The sequence below is a fragment of the Nansenia antarctica genome (genome assembly GCF_963989245.1).
Source record: "Nansenia antarctica genome assembly, chromosome: 3".
Classification (NCBI taxonomy): Eukaryota; Metazoa; Chordata; class Actinopteri; order Argentiniformes; family Microstomatidae; genus Nansenia; species Nansenia antarctica.
Genome location: NC_137688.1, coordinates 79,984,663 through 80,004,694, shown reverse-complemented (window position 1 = coordinate 80,004,694; position 20,032 = coordinate 79,984,663). Strand labels below are relative to the sequence as shown.

At 45.6% G+C, this 20,032-nt stretch overlaps 2 protein-coding genes across 2 annotated transcripts in view; one reads left to right on the top strand and one right to left on the bottom strand.

Annotated features, from left to right (window-relative positions):
- LOC308152590 (condensin-2 complex subunit H2-like) overlaps nucleotides 1–20,032 on the top strand; it is a 245,647-nt gene that overhangs the window by 179,801 nt on the left and 45,814 nt on the right. The gene's annotated exons all lie outside the window — the stretch shown is intronic.
- The window catches only part of LOC308153170 (protein SCO2 homolog, mitochondrial-like), a gene marked incomplete at both ends in the record, with an annotated part of 188,016 nt that overhangs the window by 155,720 nt on the left and 12,264 nt on the right, over nucleotides 1–20,032 (bottom strand). The gene's annotated exons all lie outside the window — the stretch shown is intronic.

Genomic DNA, 20,032 nt, shown 5'->3' with positions numbered 1-20,032 from the left:
ATGATGATGGGGGGTGATAGGAAGGTCGTAGAGACACCATTCAAATGGTTTTAGATTCCCTGTCCTCTGGTCTATCCGGGGGTGTTGGAATTGTTCTCCTAACCCGCGGGGAACCATACGTTATTAACCCCGGGAGGGGTCACACTACGGGACGTATAACGCTGGCTATGAATGGGGTATAAACACAAGGTGAACATATTTAAGTTCATTAGGTCTACACGGTCATTTGAAGCCTAACCCCAGCCCTCTACGACCCCGGGAAGTCATGTTAAACTGAAGTTAAAACACAACGAGATTGCTAAGCTAACACCGCTAATGCGGAAGTCCCTCCTGTGTCTCAGAAGACAGACAGAGAGAGAGACGTGCAGCCACCCAGGATCGAGCCCCGCGTGGAGTCATTGTCCATCATTTCTTGTCAATTTCAATAAAGACAGACACACACAGACACACACAGACAACGACAGGTCATTCTAGAGGAAGAGAGAAATGGGATAATAGGATTCTATTCTCTGACAGCCAATGTCCGCGATTCCACACTGGCCAGTAGATGTCGAGATTTTTTTTTTTTATATATATGTTTGTATGACTGGCTCGTTAGCTCAGTGTGTAAGTCTGCCGCAAGGTAGACTTTGTAGTCCTGGGTTCGAATCCCAGGCGGGCAGGTCAATTTGCACTTTTCAATGTGAAGGACAAACAGGAAGAAAAAAAAAAGGCATGCGCAGCGGCAAATAATTCCTGGGCTCAGTCCAGAGAGAGAGAGAGAGAGAGAGGAATTTTCCCTTTTGAAAATATATTTTTTGAAAATCCCGCCTCAAAATATTTTTTTTTTTTTTTTTTTTTTCTTCTGTGTCAGTGTGTGTCAGTGTGTCAGTTATGTGTCAGTGCGTCTACCGGCCCGAGTCTCTACGTTTTGGACACCAAACACACCAAAGAACATCTACTCTTCGAGGCGAATCCAGTCAGACCATTATCAGACCTGCTGGACGTGTCTGTGCGCGTGTGTGACTGGATGTCTACATTCAATGTGTCTCACCGTGTGACTGGATGTGTGTGTGTATATATGTGTTAATGAGCTGTATGAGTGTGTGGATGTGTATGAGTGTGGATGTGTGTGTATGAGTATGTGTGGATGTGTGTATGAGTATGTGTGTGGATGTGTGAGTATGTGTATATGTGTGTGGATGTGTGTGTATGAGTATGTGTGTGGATGTGTGTGTATGAGTATGTGGATATGAGTATGTGTGGATGTATGAGTATGTGTATGCTTATGTATGTTAATGAGCTGTATGTTAATGAGCTTCATGTTAATTAGCTTCATACTAATGAGCTTCATGCTAATGAGCTGTATGTTAATGAGCTTCATGTTAATGAGCTTCATGCTAATGTCTCTGTGTGTATACGTGTGTGTGTATATGTTTATGAGCTGTATGTTAATGAGCTGCATGCTAATGAGCTTCATGCTAATGAGCTTCATGCTAATGAGCTGTATGTTAATGAGCTTCATGTTAATGAGATTCATGCTAATGAGCTGTATGTTAATTAGCTGTGTGTGTCTCTGTGTGTGTATACGTGTGTCTGTGTGTGTATGTTAATGAGCTGTATGTTAATGAGCTTCATGTTAATGAGATTCATGCTAATGAGCTGTATGTTAATGAGCTGTATGTTAATTAGCTGTGTGTGTCTCTGTGTGTGTATACGTGTGTCTGTGTGTGTATGTTAATGAGCTGTATGTTAATGAGCTGTATGTTAATGAGATTCATGTTAATGAGATTCATGCTAATGAGCTGTATGTTAATGAGCTGTATGTTAATTAGCTGTGTGTGTGTCTCTGTGTGTGCATATGTGTGTGTGTGTATGTTAATGAGCTGTATGTTAATGAGCTGTATGTTAATGAGATTCATGCTAATGAGCTGTATGTTAATGAGCTGTATGTTAATGAGCTGTATGTTAATGAGCTGTATGTTAATTAGCTGTATGTTAATGGGCTGTATGTTAATTAGCTGTGTGTGTCTGTGTGTGAATACGTGTGTCTGTGTGTATGTTAATGAGCTGTATGTTAATGAGTTGTATGTTAATGAGATTCATGCTAATGAGCTGTATGTTAATGAGCTGTATGTTAATGAGCTGTATGTTAATTAGCTGTGTGTGTCTCTGTGTGTGTATACGTGTGTCTGTGTGTGTGTGTATGTTAATGAGCTGTATGTTAATGAGATTCATGCTAATGAGCTGTATGTTAATGAGCTGTATGTTAATGAGCTGTATGTAAATTAGCTGTATGTTAATTAGCTGTGTGTGTCTCTGTGTGTATACGTGTGTCTGTGTGTGTATGTTAATGAGCTGTATGTTAATGAGATTCATGCTAATGAGCTGTATGTTAATGAGCTGTATGTTAATGAGCTGTATGTTAATTAGCTGTATGTTAATTAGCTGTGTGTGTCTCTGTGTGTGTATACGTGTGTCTGTGTGTGTGTATGTTAATGAGCTGTATGTTAATGAGATTCATGCTAATGAGCGGTATGTTAATGAGCTGTATGTTAATGAACTTAAATATGGGGGGGGGGGAAATATATAAGCTCCGCCCACTTTGACTTAAGCTCCGCCCACTTTAACCTAAGCTCCTCCCACTTTGACTTAAACTCCTCCCACTTTGACTTAAGCTCCTCCCACTTTGTCTTAAGCTCCGCCCACTTTGACTTAAGCTCCTCCCACTTTGACTTAAGCTCCTCCCACTTTGACTTAAGCTCCGCCCACTTTGACTTAAGCTCCTCCCACTTTGATTTAAGCTCCGCCCACTTTGACTTAAGCTCCTCCCACTTTGACTTAAGCTCCTCCCACTTTGACTTAAGCTCCGCCCACTTTGACTTAAGCTCCTCCCACTTTGATTTAAGCTCCTCCCACTTTGGTTTAAGCTCCGCCCACTTTGACTTAAGCTCCTCCCACTTTGATTTAAGCTCCTCCCACTTTGATTTAAGCTCCTCCCACTTTGATTTAAGCTCCGCCCACTTTGATTTAAGCTCCGCCCACTTTGACTTAAGCTCCTCCCACTTTGATTTAAGCTCCTCCCACTTTGACTTAAGCTCCTCCCACTTTGACTTAAGCTCCTCCCACTTTGATTTAAGCTCCTCCCACTTTGATTTAAGCTCCGCCCACTTTGACTTAAGCTCCTCCCACTTTGATTTAAGCTCCTCCCGCTTTGATTTAAGCTCCTCCCGCTTTGATTTAAGCTCCGCCCACTTTGACGTAAGCTCCTCCCACTTTGATTTAAGCTCCTCCCACTTTGATTTAAGCTCCGCCCACTTTGACTTAAGCTCCTCCCACTTTGATTTAAGCTCCGCCCACTTTGACTTAAGCTCCTCCCACTTTGACTTAAGCTCCTCCCACTTTGACTTAAGCTCCGCCCACTTTGACTTAAGCTCCTCCCACTTTGATTTAAGCTCCTCCCACTTTGGTTTAAGCTCCGCCCACTTTGACTTAAGCTCCTCCCACTTTGATTTAAGCTCCTCCCACTTTGATTTAAGCTCCTCCCACTTTGATTTAAGCTCCGCCCACTTTGATTTAAGCTCCGCCCACTTTGACTTAAGCTCCTCCCACTTTGATTTAAGCTCCTCCCACTTTGACTTAAGCTCCTCCCACTTTGACTTAAGCTCCTCCCACTTTGATTTAAGCTCCTCCCACTTTGATTTAAGCTCCGCCCACTTTGACTTAAGCTCCTCCCACTTTGATTTAAGCTCCTCCCGCTTTGATTTAAGCTCCTCCCGCTTTGATTTAAGCTCCGCCCACTTTGACTTAAGCTCCTCCCACTTTGATTTAAGCTCCTCCCACTTTGATTTAAGCTCCGCCCACTTTGACTTAAGCTCCGCCCACTTTGCCTTAAGCTCCTCCCACTTTGATTTAAGCTCCTCCCACTTTGACTTAAGCTCCTCCCACTTTGACTTAAGCTCATCCCACTTTGATTTAAGCTCCTCCCACTTTGATTTAAGCTCCGCCCACTTTGACTTAAGCTCCGCCCACTTTGATTTAAGCTCCTCCCGCTTTGATTTAAGCTCCGCCCACTTTGATTTAAGCTCCGCCCACTTTGACTTAAGCTCATTACTTATAACTCCCCTCCTGAGTGAGCTAGAGGTCTGGTTTTCACATATGTCGAACATCTTGGTGAGACAAGTGTTTACCCAACGTTTCGGCTTGATCGGCCATTCGTAAGTGCAGAGAATTCATAACTCCCCTCCTAGCTGTGAGCTAGAGGTCTGGTTTTCACATATGTCGAACATCTCGGTGAGACAAGTGTTTACTCAGAGTTTCGGCTTGATCGGCCATTCGTGGCCCAAACGGGGAGCTTTGACGTAAGTGCGAAATCCGTAATTAAAGGGGGCGCCACGGAGCGACCGTTTGAGCTAGCGCCTCGAAACTCGGGGCACGCGACCGGACCCCTGTGACGCTTCACGGTGCCGATTTTTGGGTGACTGGGACTTTCTGGCACCGAGTTCTGTTTTTCATCCTAGGCTTTCATCCTAGGGTGCAACTGCGTACAGTCTAGGTAGGTCGTTTGTTGGCAAATGAAAGAAAATGGGAATTAATCAATTAAGCCACTCCCACTTTGACACAAGCTCCGCCCACTAAATGTCTAAGCCACTCCCACTCCCACTTAAGCTCCGCTCACTTTGACACAAGCTCCGCCCACTTTTGACACAAGCTCCGCCCACTAACGGTCTAAGCCACTCCCACTCCCACTTAAGCTCCGCCCACTTTAATTTAAGCTCCGCCCACTTTGACTTAAGCTCCTCCCACTTTGATTTAAGCTCCTCCCACTTTGGTTTAAGCTCCGCCCACTTTGACTTAAGCTCCTCCCACTTCGATTTAAGCTCCTCCCACTTTGATTTAAGCTCCGCCCACTTTGACTTAAGCTCCGCCCACTCTGATTTAAGCTCCGCCCACTTTGACTTAAGCTCCTCCCACTTTGACTTAAGCTCCTCCCACTTTGACTTAAGCTCCTCCCACTTTGAATTAAGCTCCTCCCACTTTGATTTAAGCTCCTCCCACTTTGACTTAAGGTCCTCCCACTTTAATTTAAGCTCCGCCCACTTTGACTTAAGCTCCTCCCACTTTGATTTAAGCTCCTCCCACTTTGGTTTAAGCTCCGCCCACTTTGACTTAAGCTCCTCCCACTTTGATTTAAGCTCCTCCCACTTTGATTTAAGCTCCGCCCACTTTGACTTAAGCTCCGCCCACTTTGATTTAAGCTCTGCCCACTTTGACTTAAGCTCAAGCTTAAAGCTTAAGTTTCAGTGTGAGGAGACAGTGTGACAGCATTTCAGTCTGAGGAGACAGTGTGACAGCATTTCAGTCTGAGGAGACAGTGTGACAGCATTTCAGTCTGAGGAGACAGTGTGACAGCATTTCAGTCTGAGGAGGAGACAGTGTGACAGCGTTTCAGTCTGAGGAGACAGTGTGACAGCATTTCAGTCTGAGGAGACAGTGTGACAGCATTTCAGTCTGAGGAGACAGTGTGACAGCGTTTCAGTCTGAGGAGACGGTGTGACAGCATTTCAGTCTGAGGAGACAGTGTGACAGCGTTTCAGTCTGAGGAGACAGTGTGACAGCGTTTCAGTCTGAGGAGACAGTGTGACAGCATTTCAGTCTGAGGAGACAGTGTGACAGCGTTTCAGTCTGAGGAGGAGACAGTGTGACAGCATTTCAGTCTGAGGAGGAGACAGTGTGACAGCATTTCAGTCCGAGGAGACAGTGTGACAGCATTTCAGTCTGAGGAGACAGACAGTGTGACAGCATTTCAGTCCGAGGAGACAGTGTGACAGCATTTCAGTCTGAGGAGGAGACAGTGTGACAGCATTTCAGTCTGAGGAGACAGTGTGACAGCGTTTCAGTCTGAGGAGACAGTGTGACAGCATTTCAGTCTGAGGAGGAGACAGTGTGACAGCATTTCAGTCCGAGGAGACAGTGTGACAGCATTTCAGTCTGAGGAGACAGACAGTGTGACAGCATTTCAGTCCGAGGAGACAGTGTGACAGCATTTCAGTCTGAGGAGACAGTGAGACAGCATTTCAGTCTGAGGAGACAGTGTGACAGCGTTTCAGCCTCCTGTCCTCTCTCCTCCTCCAGACAGACAGACAGACATATGAATAATTTTGCCTATTGGTCAGATTGCCGACAGCACACTCAATTTCTGCCCTTCTTCAGCCTAGGTTGTGGAATTGGCTATGGCTACCTGCACAGGATACCCACGCGGCCATTTGAAGAGGGTAAGAAGATAAGTTTCCCTGGACCGACTCCCAGTGAACCGGTCTCTCCACTTAAGGATGGATTCACAGAGGTAAGGCATCCAAAATGGGGCTACTTCTTTTCTCTCCCTACTAGTCCTGGGAGTTTGCACACACTGAGAATCTTTTCTTCGGCGCCAATAATTTAGCAGGCACACACACACACTGGACACGGCTGGAGCTTGAGTGCAGATGCTGAGTTGTCTCACCAGGCTCACTCAGGTATATGTGTCTGTCTCCCTCCAGTGGTGGTAAGTGGAAGTGGCCTGTGGCCTGTGTGTGTGATGATGAGATGATGATGATGATGGGGGGTGATAGGAAGGTCGTAGAGACACCATTCAAATGGTTTTAGATTCCCTGTCCTCTGGTCTATCCGGGGGTGTTGGAATTGTTCTCCTAACCCGCGGGGAACCATACGTTATTAACCCCGGGAGGGGTCACACTACGGGACGTATAACGCTGGCTATGAATGGGGTATAAACACAAGGTGAACATATTTAAGTTCATTAGGTCTACACGGTCATTTGAAGCCTAACCCCAGCCCTCTACGACCCCGGGAAGTCATGTTAAACTGAAGTTAAAACACAACGAGATTGCTAAGCTAACACCGCTAATGCGGAAGTCCCTCCTGTGTCTCAGAAGACAGACAGAGAGAGAGACGTGCAGCCACCCAGGATCGAGCCCCGCGTGGAGTCATTGTCCATCATTTCTTGTCAATTTCAATAAAGACAGACACACACAGACACACACAGACAACGACAGGTCATTCTAGAGGAAGAGAGAAATGGGATAATAGGATTCTATTCTCTGACAGCCAATGTCCGCGATTCCACACTGGCCAGTAGATGTCGAGATTTTTTTTTTTTATATGTTTGTATGACTGGCTCGTTAGCTCAGTGTGTAAGTCTGCCGCAAGGTAGACTTTGTAGTCCTGGGTTCGAATCCCAGGCGGGCAGGTCAATTTGCACTTTTCAATGTGAAGGACAAACAGGAAGAAAAAAAAAAGGCATGCGCAGCGGCAAATAATTCCTGGGCTCAGTCCAGAGAGAGAGAGAGAGAGAGGAATTTTCCCTTTTGAAAATATATTTTTTGAAAATCCCGCCTCAAAATATATATTTTTTTTTTTTTTTTTTCTTCTGTGTCAGTGTGTGTCAGTGTGTCAGTTATGTGTCAGTGCGTCTACCGGCCCGAGTCTCTACGTTTTGGACACCAAACACACCAAAGAACATCTACTCTTCGAGGCGAATCCAGTCAGACCATTATCAGACCTGCTGGACGTGTCTGTGCGCGTGTGTGACTGGATGTCTACATTCAATGTGTCTCACCGTGTGACTGGATGTGTGTGTGTATATATGTGTTAATGAGCTGTATGAGTGTGTGGATGTGTATGAGTGTGGATGTGTGTGTATGAGTATGTGTGGATGTGTGTATGAGTATGTGTGTGGATGTGTGAGTATGTGTATATGTGTGTGGATGTGTGTGTATGAGTATGTGTGTGGATGTGTGTGTATGAGTATGTGGATATGAGTATGTGTGGATGTATGAGTATGTGTATGCTTATGTATGTTAATGAGCTGTATGTTAATGAGCTTCATGTTAATTAGCTTCATACTAATGAGCTTCATGCTAATGAGCTGTATGTTAATGAGCTTCATGTTAATGAGCTTCATGCTAATGTCTCTGTGTGTATACGTGTGTGTGTATATGTTTATGAGCTGTATGTTAATGAGCTGCATGCTAATGAGCTTCATGCTAATGAGCTTCATGCTAATGAGCTGTATGTTAATGAGCTTCATGTTAATGAGATTCATGCTAATGAGCTGTATGTTAATTAGCTGTGTGTGTCTCTGTGTGTGTATACGTGTGTCTGTGTGTGTGTATGTTAATGAGCTGTATGTTAATGAGCTTCATGTTAATGAGATTCATGCTAATGAGCTGTATGTTAATGAGCTGTATGTTAATTAGCTGTGTGTGTCTCTGTGTGTGTATACGTGTGTCTGTGTGTGTATGTTAATGAGCTGTATGTTAATGAGCTGTATGTTAATGAGATTCATGTTAATGAGATTCATGCTAATGAGCTGTATGTTAATGAGCTGTATGTTAATTAGCTGTGTGTGTGTCTCTGTGTGTGCATATGTGTGTCTGTGTGTGTATGTTAATGAGCTGTATGTTAATGAGCTGTATGTTAATGAGATTCATGCTAATGAGCTGTATGTTAATGAGCTGTATGTTAATGAGCTGTATGTTAATTAGCTGTATGTTAATTAGCTGTGTGTGTCTCTGTGTGTGTATACGTGTGTCTGTGTGTGTGTATGTTAATGAGCTGTATGTTAATGAGCTGTATGTTAATGAGATTCATGCTAATGAGCGGTATGTTAATGAGCTGTATGTTAATGAACTTAAATATGGGGGGGGGGGAATATATAAGCTCCGCCCACTTTGACTTAAGCTCCGCCCACTTTAACCTAAGCTCCTCCCACTTTGACTTAAGCTCCTCCCACTTTGACTTAAACTCCTCCCACTTTGACTTAAGCTCCTCCCACTTTGTCTTAAGCTCCTCCCACTTTGTCTTAAGCTCCGCCCACTTTGACTTAAGCTCCTCCCACTTTGACTTAAGCTCCTCCCACTTTGACTTAAGCTCCGCCCACTTTGACTTAAGCTCCTCCCACTTTGATTTAAGCTCCGCCCACTTTGACTTAAGCTCCTCCCACTTTGACTTAAGCTCCTCCCACTTTGACTTAAGCTCCGCCCACTTTGACTTAAGCTCCTCCCACTTTGATTTAAGCTCCTCCCACTTTGGTTTAAGCTCCGCCCACTTTGACTTAAGCTCCTCCCACTTTGATTTAAGCTCCTCCCACTTTGATTTAAGCTCCTCCCACTTTGATTTAAGCTCCGCCCACTTTGATTTAAGCTCCGCCCACTTTGACTTAAGCTCCTCCCACTTTGATTTAAGCTCCTCCCACTTTGACTTAAGCTCCTCCCACTTTGACTTAAGCTCCTCCCACTTTGATTTAAGCTCCTCCCACTTTGATTTAAGCTCCGCCCACTTTGACTTAAGCTCCTCCCACTTTGATTTAAGCTCCTCCCGCTTTGATTTAAGCTCCTCCCGCTTTGATTTAAGCTCCGCCCACTTTGACTTAAGCTCCTCCCACTTTGATTTAAGCTCCTCCCACTTTGATTTAAGCTCCGCCCACTTTGACTTAAGCTCCTCCCACTTTGATTTAAGCTCCGCCCACTTTGACTTAAGCTCCTCCCACTTTGACTTAAGCTCCTCCCACTTTGATTTAAGCTCCGCCCACTTTGACTTAAGCTCCTCCCACTTTGATTTAAGCTCCTCCCACTTTGACTTAAGCTCCTCCCACTTTGACTTAAGCTCCTCCCACTTTGATTTAAGCTCCTCCCACTTTGATTTAAGCTCCGCCCACTTTGACTTAAGCTCCTCCCACTTTGATTTAAGCTCCTCCCGCTTTGATTTAAGCTCCTCCCGCTTTGATTTAAGCTCCGCCCACTTTGACTTAAGCTCCTCCCACTTTGATTTAAGCTCCTCCCACTTTGATTTAAGCTCCGCCCACTTTGACTTAAGCTCCTCCCACTTTGACTTAAGCTCCGCCCACTTTGACTTAAGCTCCTCCCACTTTGATTTAAGCTCCTCCCACTTTGGTTTAAGCTCCGCCCACTTTGACTTAAGCTCCTCCCACTTTGATTTAAGCTCCTCCCACTTTGATTTAAGCTCCTCCCACTTTGATTTAAGCTCCGCCCACTTTGATTTAAGCTCCGCCCACTTTGACTTAAGCTCCTCCCACTTTGATTTAAGCTCCTCCCACTTTGACTTAAGCTCCTCCCACTTTGACTTAAGCTCCTCCCACTTTGATTTAAGCTCCTCCCACTTTGATTTAAGCTCCGCCCACTTTGACTTAAGCTCCTCCCACTTTGATTTAAGCTCCTCCCGCTTTGATTTAAGCTCCTCCCGCTTTGATTTAAGCTCCGCCCACTTTGACTTAAGCTCCTCCCACTTTGATTTAAGCTCCTCCCACTTTGATTTAAGCTCCGCCCACTTTGACTTAAGCTCCGCCCACTTTGCCTTAAGCTCCTCCCACTTTGATTTAAGCTCCTCCCACTTTGACTTAAGCTCCTCCCACTTTGACTTAAGCTCATCCCACTTTGATTTAAGCTCCTCCCACTTTGATTTAAGCTCCGCCCACTTTGACTTAAGCTCCGCCCACTTTGATTTAAGCTCCTCCCGCTTTGATTTAAGCTCCGCCCACTTTGATTTAAGCTCCGCCCACTTTGACTTAAGCTCATTACTTATAACTCCCCTCCTGAGTGAGCTAGAGGTCTGGTTTTCACATATGTCGAACATCTTGGTGAGACAAGTGTTTACCCAACGTTTCGGCTTGATCGGCCATTCGTAAGTGCAGAGAATTCATAACTCCCCTCCTAGCTGTGAGCTAGAGGTCTGGTTTTCACATATGTCGAACATCTCGGTGAGACAAGTGTTTACCCAGAGTTTCGGCTTGATCGGCCATTCGTGGCCCAAACGGGGAGCTTTGACGTAAGTGCGAAATCCGTAATTAAAGGGGGCGCCACGGAGCGACCGTTTGAGCTAGCGCCTCGAAACTCGGGGCACGCGACCGGACCCCTGTGACGCTTCACGGTGCCGATTTTTGGGTGACTGGGACTTTCTGGCACCGAGTTCTGTTTTTCATCCTAGGCTTTCATCCTAGGGTGCAACTGCGTACAGTCTAGGTAGGTCGTTTGTTGGCAAATGAAAGAAAATGGGAATTAATCAATTAAGCCACTCCCACTTTGACACAAGCTCCGCCCACTAAATGTCTAAGCCACTCCCACTCCCACTTAAGCTCCGCCCACTTTGACACAAGCTCCGCCCACTTTTGACACAAGCTCCGCCCACTAACGGTCTAAGCCACTCCCACTCCCACTTAAGCTCCGCCCACTTTGACTTAAGCTCCTCCCACTTTGATTTAAGCTCCTCCCACTTTGACTTAAGGTCCTCCCACTTTAATTTAAGCTCCGCCCACTTTGACTTAAGCTCCTCCCACTTTGATTTAAGCTCCTCCCACTTTGGTTTAAGCTCCGCCCACTTTGACTTAAGCTCCTCCCACTTCGATTTAAGCTCCTCCCACTTTGATTTAAGCTCCGCCCACTTTGACTTAAGCTCCGCCCACTCTGATTTAAGCTCCGCCCACTTTGACTTAAGCTCCTCCCACTTTGACTTAAGCTCCTCCCACTTTGATTTAAGCTCCTCCCACTTTGATTTAAGCTCCTCCCACTTTGACTTAAGGTCCTCCCACTTTAATTTAAGCTCCGCCCACTTTGACTTAAGCTCCTCCCACTTTGATTTAAGCTCCTCCCACTTTGGTTTAAGCTCCGCCCACTTTGACTTAAGCTCCTCCCACTTTGATTTAAGCTCCTCCCACTTTGATTTAAGCTCCGCCCACTTTGACTTAAGCTCCGCCCACTTTGATTTAAGCTCCGCCCACTTTGACTTAAGCTCAAGCTTAAAGCTTAAGTTTCATTCTGAGGAGACAGTGTGACAGCATTTCAGTCTGAGGAGACAGTGGGACAGCGTTTCAGTCTGAGGAGACAGTGTGACAGCATTTCAGTCTGAGGAGACAGTGTGACAGCATTTCAGTCTGAGGAGTTACAGTGTGACAGCATTTCAGTCTGAGGAGACGGTGTGACAGCATTTCAGTCTGAGGAGACAGTGTGACAGCATTTCAGTGTGAGGAGACAGTGTGACAGCATTTCAGTCTGAGGAGTTACAGTGTGACAGCATTTCAGTCTGAGGAGACAGTGTGACAGCATTTCAGTCTGAGGAGACAGTGTGACAGCGTTTCAGCCTCCTGTCCTCTCTCCTCCTCCAGACAGACAGACAGACAGACAGGCCTCCTGTCCTCTCTCCTCCTCCAGACAGACAGACAGACATATGAATAATTTTGCCTATTGGTCAGATTGCCGACAGCACACTCAATTTCTGCCCTTCTTCAGCCTAGGTTGTGGAATTGGCTATGGCTACCTGCACAGGATACCCACGCGGCCATTTGAAGAGGGTAAGAAGATAAGTTTCCCTGGACCGACTCCCAGTGAACCGGTCTCTCCACTTAAGGATGGATTCACAGAGGTAAGGCATCCAAAATGGGGCTACTTCTTTTCTCTCCCTACTAGTCCTGGGAGTTTGCACACACTGAGAATCTTTTCTTCGGCGCCAATAATTTAGCAGGCACACACACACACTGGACACGGCTGGAGCTTGAGTGCAGATGCTGAGTTGTCTCACCAGGCTCACTCAGGTATATGTGTCTGTCTCCCTCCAGTGGTGGTAAGTGGAAGTGGCCTGTGGCCTGTGTGTGTGTGATGATGAGATGATGATGATGATGGGGGGTGATAGGAAGGTCGTAGAGACACCATTCAAATGGTTTTAGATTCCCTGTCCTCTGGTCTATCCGGGGGTGTTGGAATTGTTCTCCTAACCCGCGGGGAACCATACGTTATTAACCCCGGGAGGGGTCACACTACGGGACGTATAACGCTGGCTATGAATGGGGTATAAACACAAGGTGAACATATTTAAGTTCATTAGGTCTACACGGTCATTTGAAGCCTAACCCCAGCCCTCTACGACCCCGGGAAGTCATGTTAAACTGAAGTTAAAACACAACGAGATTGCTAAGCTAACACCGCTAATGCGGAAGTCCCTCCTGTGTCTCAGAAGACAGACAGAGAGAGAGACGTGCAGCCACCCAGGATCGAGCCCCGCGTGGAGTCATTGTCCATCATTTCTTGTCAATTTCAATAAAGACAGACACACACAGACACACACAGACAACGACAGGTCATTCTAGAGGAAGAGAGAAATGGGATAATAGGATTCTATTCTCTGACAGCCAATGTCCGCGATTCCACACTGGCCAGTAGATGTCGAGATTTTTTTTTTTTATATGTTTGTATGACTGGCTCGTTAGCTCAGTGTGTAAGTCTGCCGCAAGGTAGACTTTGTAGTCCTGGGTTCGAATCCCAGGCGGGCAGGTCAATTTGCACTTTTCAATGTGAAGGACAAACAGGAAGAAAAAAAAAAGGCATGCGCAGCGGCAAATAATTCCTGGGCTCAGTCCAGAGAGAGAGAGAGAGGAATTTTCCCTTTTGAAAATATATTTTTTGAAAATCCCGCCTCAAAATATTATTTTTTTTTTTTTTTTTTTCCTGTGTCAGTGTGTGTCAGTGTGTCAGTTATGTGTCAGTGCGTCTACCGGCCCGAGTCTCTACGTTTTGGACACCAAACACACCAAAGAACATCTACTCTTCGAGGCGAATCCAGTCAGACCATTATCAGACCTGCTGGACGTGTCTGTGCGCGTGTGTGACTGGATGTCTACATTCAATGTGTCTCACCGTGTGACTGGATGTGTGTGTGTATATATGTGTTAATGAGCTGTATGAGTGTGTGGATGTGTATGAGTGTGGATGTGTGTGTATGAGTATGTGTGGATGTGTGTATGAGTATGTGTGTGGATGTGTGAGTATGTGTATATGTGTGTGGATGTGTGTGTATGAGTATGTGTGTGGATGTGTGTGTATGAGTATGTGGATATGAGTATGTGTGGATGTATGAGTATGTGTATGCTTATGTATGTTAATGAGCTGTATGTTAATGAGCTTCATGTTAATTAGCTTCATACTAATGAGCTTCATGCTAATGAGCTGTATGTTAATGAGCTTCATGTTAATGAGCTTCATGCTAATGTCTCTGTGTGTATACGTGTGTGTGTATATGTTTATGAGCTGTATGTTAATGAGCTGCATGCTAATGAGCTTCATGCTAATGAGCTTCATGCTAATGAGCTGTATGTTAATGAGCTTCATGTTAATGAGATTCATGCTAATGAGCTGTATGTTAATTAGCTGTGTGTGTCTCTGTGTGTGTATACGTGTGTCTGTGTGTGTATGTTAATGAGCTGTATGTTAATGAGCTTCATGTTAATGAGATTCATGCTAATGAGCTGTATGTTAATGAGCTGTATGTTAATTAGCTGTGTGTGTCTCTGTGTGTGTATACGTGTGTCTGTGTGTGTATGTTAATGAGCTGTATGTTAATGAGCTGTATGTTAATGAGATTCATGTTAATGAGATTCATGCTAATGAGCTGTATGTTAATGAGCTGTATGTTAATTAGCTGTGTGTGTGTCTCTGTGTGTGCATATGTGTGTGTGTGTATGTTAATGAGCTGTATGTTAATGAGCTGTATGTTAATGAGATTCATGCTAATGAGCTGTATGTTAATGAGCTGTATGTTAATGAGCTGTATGTTAATGAGCTGTATGTTAATTAGCTGTATGTTAATGGGCTGTATGTTAATTAGCTGTGTGTGTCTGTGTGTGAATACGTGTGTCTGTGTGTATGTTAATGAGCTGTATGTTAATGAGTTGTATGTTAATGAGATTCATGCTAATGAGCTGTATGTTAATGAGCTGTATGTTAATGAGCTGTATGTTAATTAGCTGTGTGTGTCTCTGTGTGTGTATACGTGTGTCTGTGTGTGTGTGTATGTTAATGAGCTGTATGTTAATGAGATTCATGCTAATGAGCTGTATGTTAATGAGCTGTATGTTAATGAGCTGTATGTAAATTAGCTGTATGTTAATTAGCTGTGTGTGTCTCTGTGTGTATACGTGTGTCTGTGTGTGTATGTTAATGAGCTGTATGTTAATGAGATTCATGCTAATGAGCTGTATGTTAATGAGCTGTATGTTAATGAGCTGTATGTTAATTAGCTGTATGTTAATTAGCTGTGTGTGTCTCTGTGTGTGTATACGTGTGTCTGTGTGTGTGTATGTTAATGAGCTGTATTTAATGAGCTGTATGTTAATGAGATTCATGCTAATGAGCGGTATGTTAATGAGCTGTATGTTAATGAACTTAAATATGGGGGGGGGGGAAATATATAAGCTCCGCCCACTTTGACTTAAGCTCCGCCCACTTTAACCTAAGCTCCTCCCACTTTGACTTAAACTCCTCCCACTTTGACTTAAGCTCCTCCCACTTTGTCTTAAGCTCCGCCCACTTTGACTTAAGCTCCTCCCACTTTGACTTAAGCTCCTCCCACTTTGACTTAAGCTCCGCCCACTTTGACTTAAGCTCCTCCCACTTTGATTTAAGCTCCGCCCACTTTGACTTAAGCTCCTCCCACTTTGACTTAAGCGCCTCCCACTTTGACTTAAGCTCCGCCCACTTTGACTTAAGCTCCTCCCACTTTGATTTAAGCTCCTCCCACTTTGGTTTGAGCTCCGCCCACTTTGACTTAAGCTCCTCCCACTTTGATTTAAGCTCCTCCCACTTTGATTTAAGCTCCTCCCACTTTGATTTAAGCTCCGCCCACTTTGATTTAAGCTCCGCCCACTTTGACTTAAGCTCCTCCCACTTTGATTTAAGCTCCTCCCACTTTGACTTAAGCTCCTCCCACTTTGACTTAAGCTCCTCCCACTTTGATTTAAGCTCCTCCCACTTTGATTTAAGCTCCGCCCACTTTGACTTAAGCTCCTCCCACTTTGATTTAAGCTCCTCCCGCTTTGATTTAAGCTCCGCCCACTTTGACGTAAGCTCCTCCCACTTTGATTTAAGCTCCTCCCACTTTGATTTAAGCTCCGCCCACTTTGACTTAAGCTCCTCCCACTTTGATTTAAGCTCCGCCCACTTTGACTTAAGCTCCTCCCACTTTGACTTAAGCTCCTCCCACTTTGACTTAAGCTCCGCCCACTTTGACTTAAGCTCCTCCCACTTTGATTTAAGCTCCTCCCACTTTGGTTTAAGCTCCGCCCACTTTGACTTAAGCTCCTCCCACTTTGATTTAAGCTCCTCCCACTTTGATTTAAGCTCCTCCCACTTTGATTTAAGCTCCGCCCACTTTGATTTAAGCTCCGCCCACTTTGACTTAAGCTCCTCCCACTTTGATTTAAGCTCCTCCCACTTTGACTTAAGCTCCTCCCACTTTGACTTAAGCTCCTCCCACTTTGATTTAAGCTCCTCCCACTTTGATTTAAGCTCCGCCCACTTTAACCTAAGCTCCTCCCACTTTGACTTAAACTCCTCCCACTTTGACTTAAGCTCCTCCCACTTTGTCTTAAGCTCCGCCCACTTTGACTTAAGCTCCTCCCACTTTGACTTAAGCTCCTCCCACTTTGACTTAAGCTCCGCCCACTTTGACTTAAGCTCCTCCCACTTTGATTTAAGCTCCGCCCACTTTGACTTAAGCTCCTCCCACTTTGACTTAAGCTCCTCCCACTTTGACTTAAGCTCCGCCCACTTTGACTTAAGCTCCTCCCACTTTGATTTAAGCTCCTCCCACTTTGGTTTGAGCTCCGCCCACTTTGACTTAAGCTCCTCCCACTTTGATTTAAGCTCCTCCCACTTTGATTTAAGCTCCTCCCACTTTGATTTAAGCTCCGCCCACTTTGATTTAAGCTCCGCCCACTTTGACTTAAGCTCCTCCCACTTTGATTTAAGCTCCTCCCACTTTGACTTAAGCTCCTCCCACTTTGACTTAAGCTCCTCCCACTTTGATTTAAGCTCCTCCCACTTTGATTTAAGCTCCGCCCACTTTGACTTAAGCTCCTCCCACTTTGATTTAAGCTCCTCCCGCTTTGATTTAAGCTCCGCCCACTTTGACGTAAGCTCCTCCCACTTTGATTTAAGCTCCTCCCACTTTGATTTAAGCTCCGCCCACTTTGACTTAAGCTCCTCCCACTTTGATTTAAGCTCCGCCCACTTTGACTTAAGCTCCTCCCACTTTGACTTAAGCTCCTCCCACTTTGACTTAAGCTCCGCCCACTTTGACTTAAGCTCCTCCCACTTTGATTTAAGCTCCTCCCACTTTGACTTAAGCTCCTCCCACTTTGACTTAAGCTCCTCCCACTTTGAATTAAGCTCCTCCCACTTTGATTTAAGCTCCTCCCACTTTGACTTAAGGTCCTCCCACTTTAATTTAAGCTCCGCCCACTTTGACTTAAGCTCCTCACACTTTGATTTAAGCTCCTCCCACTTTGACTTAAGCTCCTCCCACTTTGACTTAAGCTCCTCCCACTTTGATTTAAGCTCCTCCCACTTTGATTTAAGCTCCGCCCACTTTGACTTAAGCTCCTCCCACTTTGATTTAAGCTCCTCCCGCTTTGATTTAAGCTCCTCCCGCTTTGATTTAAGCTCCGCCCACTTTGACTTAAGCTCCTCCCACTTTGATTTAAGCTCCTCCCACTTTGATTTAAGCTCCGCCCACTTTGACTTAAGCTCCGCCCACTTTGCCTTAAGCTCCTCCCACTTTGATTTAAGCTCCTCCCACTTTGACTTAAGCTCCTCCCACTTTGACTTAAGCTCATCCCACTTTGATTTAAGCTCCTCCCACTTTGATTTAAGCTCCGCCCACTTTGACTTAAGCTCCGCCCACTTTGATTTAAGCTCCTCCCGCTTTGATTTAAGCTCCGCCCACTTTGATTTAAGCTCCGCCCACTTTGACTTAAGCTCATTACTTATAACTCCCCTCCTGAGTGAGCTAGAGGTCTGGTTTTCACATATGTCGAACATCTTGGTGAGACAAGTGTTTACCCAACGTTTCGGCTTGATCGGCCATTCGTAAGTGCAGAGAATTCATAACTCCCCTCCTAGCTGTGAGCTAGAGGTCTGGTTTTCACATATGTCGAACATCTCGGTGAGACAAGTGTTTACTCAGAGTTTCGGCTTGATCGGCCATTCGTGGCCCAAACGGGGAGCTTTGACGTAAGTGCGAAATCCGTAATTAAAGGGGGCGCCACGGAGCGACCGTTTGAGCTAGCGCCTCGAAACTCGGGGCACGCGACCGGACCCCTGTGACGCTTCACGGTGCCGATTTTTGGGTGACTGGGACTTTCTGGCACCGAGTTCTGTTTTTCATCCTAGGCTTTCATCCTAGGGTGCAACTGCGTACAGTCTAGGTAGGTCGTTTGTTGGCAAATGAAAGAAAATGGGAATTAATCAATTAAGCCACTCCCACTTTGACACAAGCTCCGCCCACTAAATGTCTAAGCCACTCCCACTCCCACTTAAGCTCCGCTCACTTTGACACAAGCTCCGCCCACTTTTGACACAAGCTCCGCCCACTAACGGTCTAAGCCACTCCCACTCCCACTTAAGCTCCGCCCACTTTGACTTAAGCTCCTCCCACTTTGATTTAAGCTCCTCCCACTTTGACTTAAGGTCCTCCCACTTTAATTTAAGCTCCGCCCACTTTGACTTAAGCTCCTCCCACTTTGATTTAAGCTCCTCCCACTTTGGTTTAAGCTCCGCCCACTTTGACTTAAGCTCCTCCCACTTCGATTTAAGCTCCTCCCACTTTGATTTAAGCTCCGCCCACTTTGACTTAAGCTCCGCCCACTCTGATTTAAGCTCCGCCCACTTTGACTTAAGCTCCTCCCACTTTGACTTAAGCTCCTCCCACTTTGACTTAAGCTCCTCCCACTTTGAATTAAGCTCCTCCCACTTTGATTTAAGCTCCTCCCACTTTGACTTAAGGTCCTCCCACTTTAATTTAAGCTCCGCCCACTTTGACTTAAGCTCCTCCCACTTTGATTTAAGCTCCTCCCACTTTGGTTTAAGCTCCGCCCACTTTGACTTAAGCTCCTCCCACTTTGATTTAAGCTCCTCCCACTTTGATTTAAGCTCCGCCCACTTTGACTTAAGCTCCGCCCACTTTGATTTAAGCTCCGCCCACTTTGACTTAAGCTCAAGCTTAAAGCTTAAGTTTCAGTCTGAGGAGACAGTGTGACAGCATTTCAGTCTGAGGAGACAGTGTGACAGCGTTTCAGTCTGAGGAGACAGTGTGACAGCGTTTCAGTCTGAGGAGACAGTGTGACAGCATTTCAGTCTGAGGAGACGGTGTGACAGCATTTCAGTCTGAGGAGACGGTGTGACAGCATTTCAGTCTGAGGAGACAGTGTGACAGCGTTTCAGTCTGAGGAGACAGTGTGACAGCATTTCAGTCTGAGGAGACGGTGTGACAGCGTTTCAGTCTGAGGAGACAGTGTGACAGCATTTCAGTCTGAGGAGACAGTGTGACAGCATTTCAGTCTGAGGAGACAGTGTGACAGCATTTCAGTCTGAGGAGACAGTGTGACAGACAGCATTTCAGTCTGAGGAGACAGTGTGACAGCGTTTCAGTCTGAGGAGACGGTGTGACAGCATTTCAGTCTGAGGAGACGGTGTGACAGCGTTTCAGTCTGAGGAGACAGTGTGACAGCGTTTCAGTCTGAGTGAGGAGACAGTGTGTGACAGCATTTCAGTCTGAGGAGGCAGTGTGACAGCGTTTCAGTCTGAGGAGACGGTGTGACAGCATTTCAGTCTGAGGAGACGGTGTGACAGCGTTTCAGTCTGAGGAGACAGTGTGACAGCGTTTCAGTCTGAGGAGGAGACAGTGTGACAGCATTTCAGTCTGAGGAGGAGACAGTGTGACAGCATTTCAGTCTGAGGAGACAGTGTGACAGCATTTCAGTCTGAGGAGACAGTGTGACAGCATTTTAGTCTGAGGAGACAGTGTGACAGCATTTCAGTCTGAGGAGACAGTGTGACAGCGTTTCAGTCTGAGGAGACAGTGTGACAGCGTTTCAGTCTGAGGAGACAGTGTGACAGCGTTTCAGTCTGAGGAGACAGTGTGACAGCGTTTCAGTCTGAGGAGACAGACAGTGTGACAGCATTTCAGTCTGAGGAGACCGTGTGACAGCGTT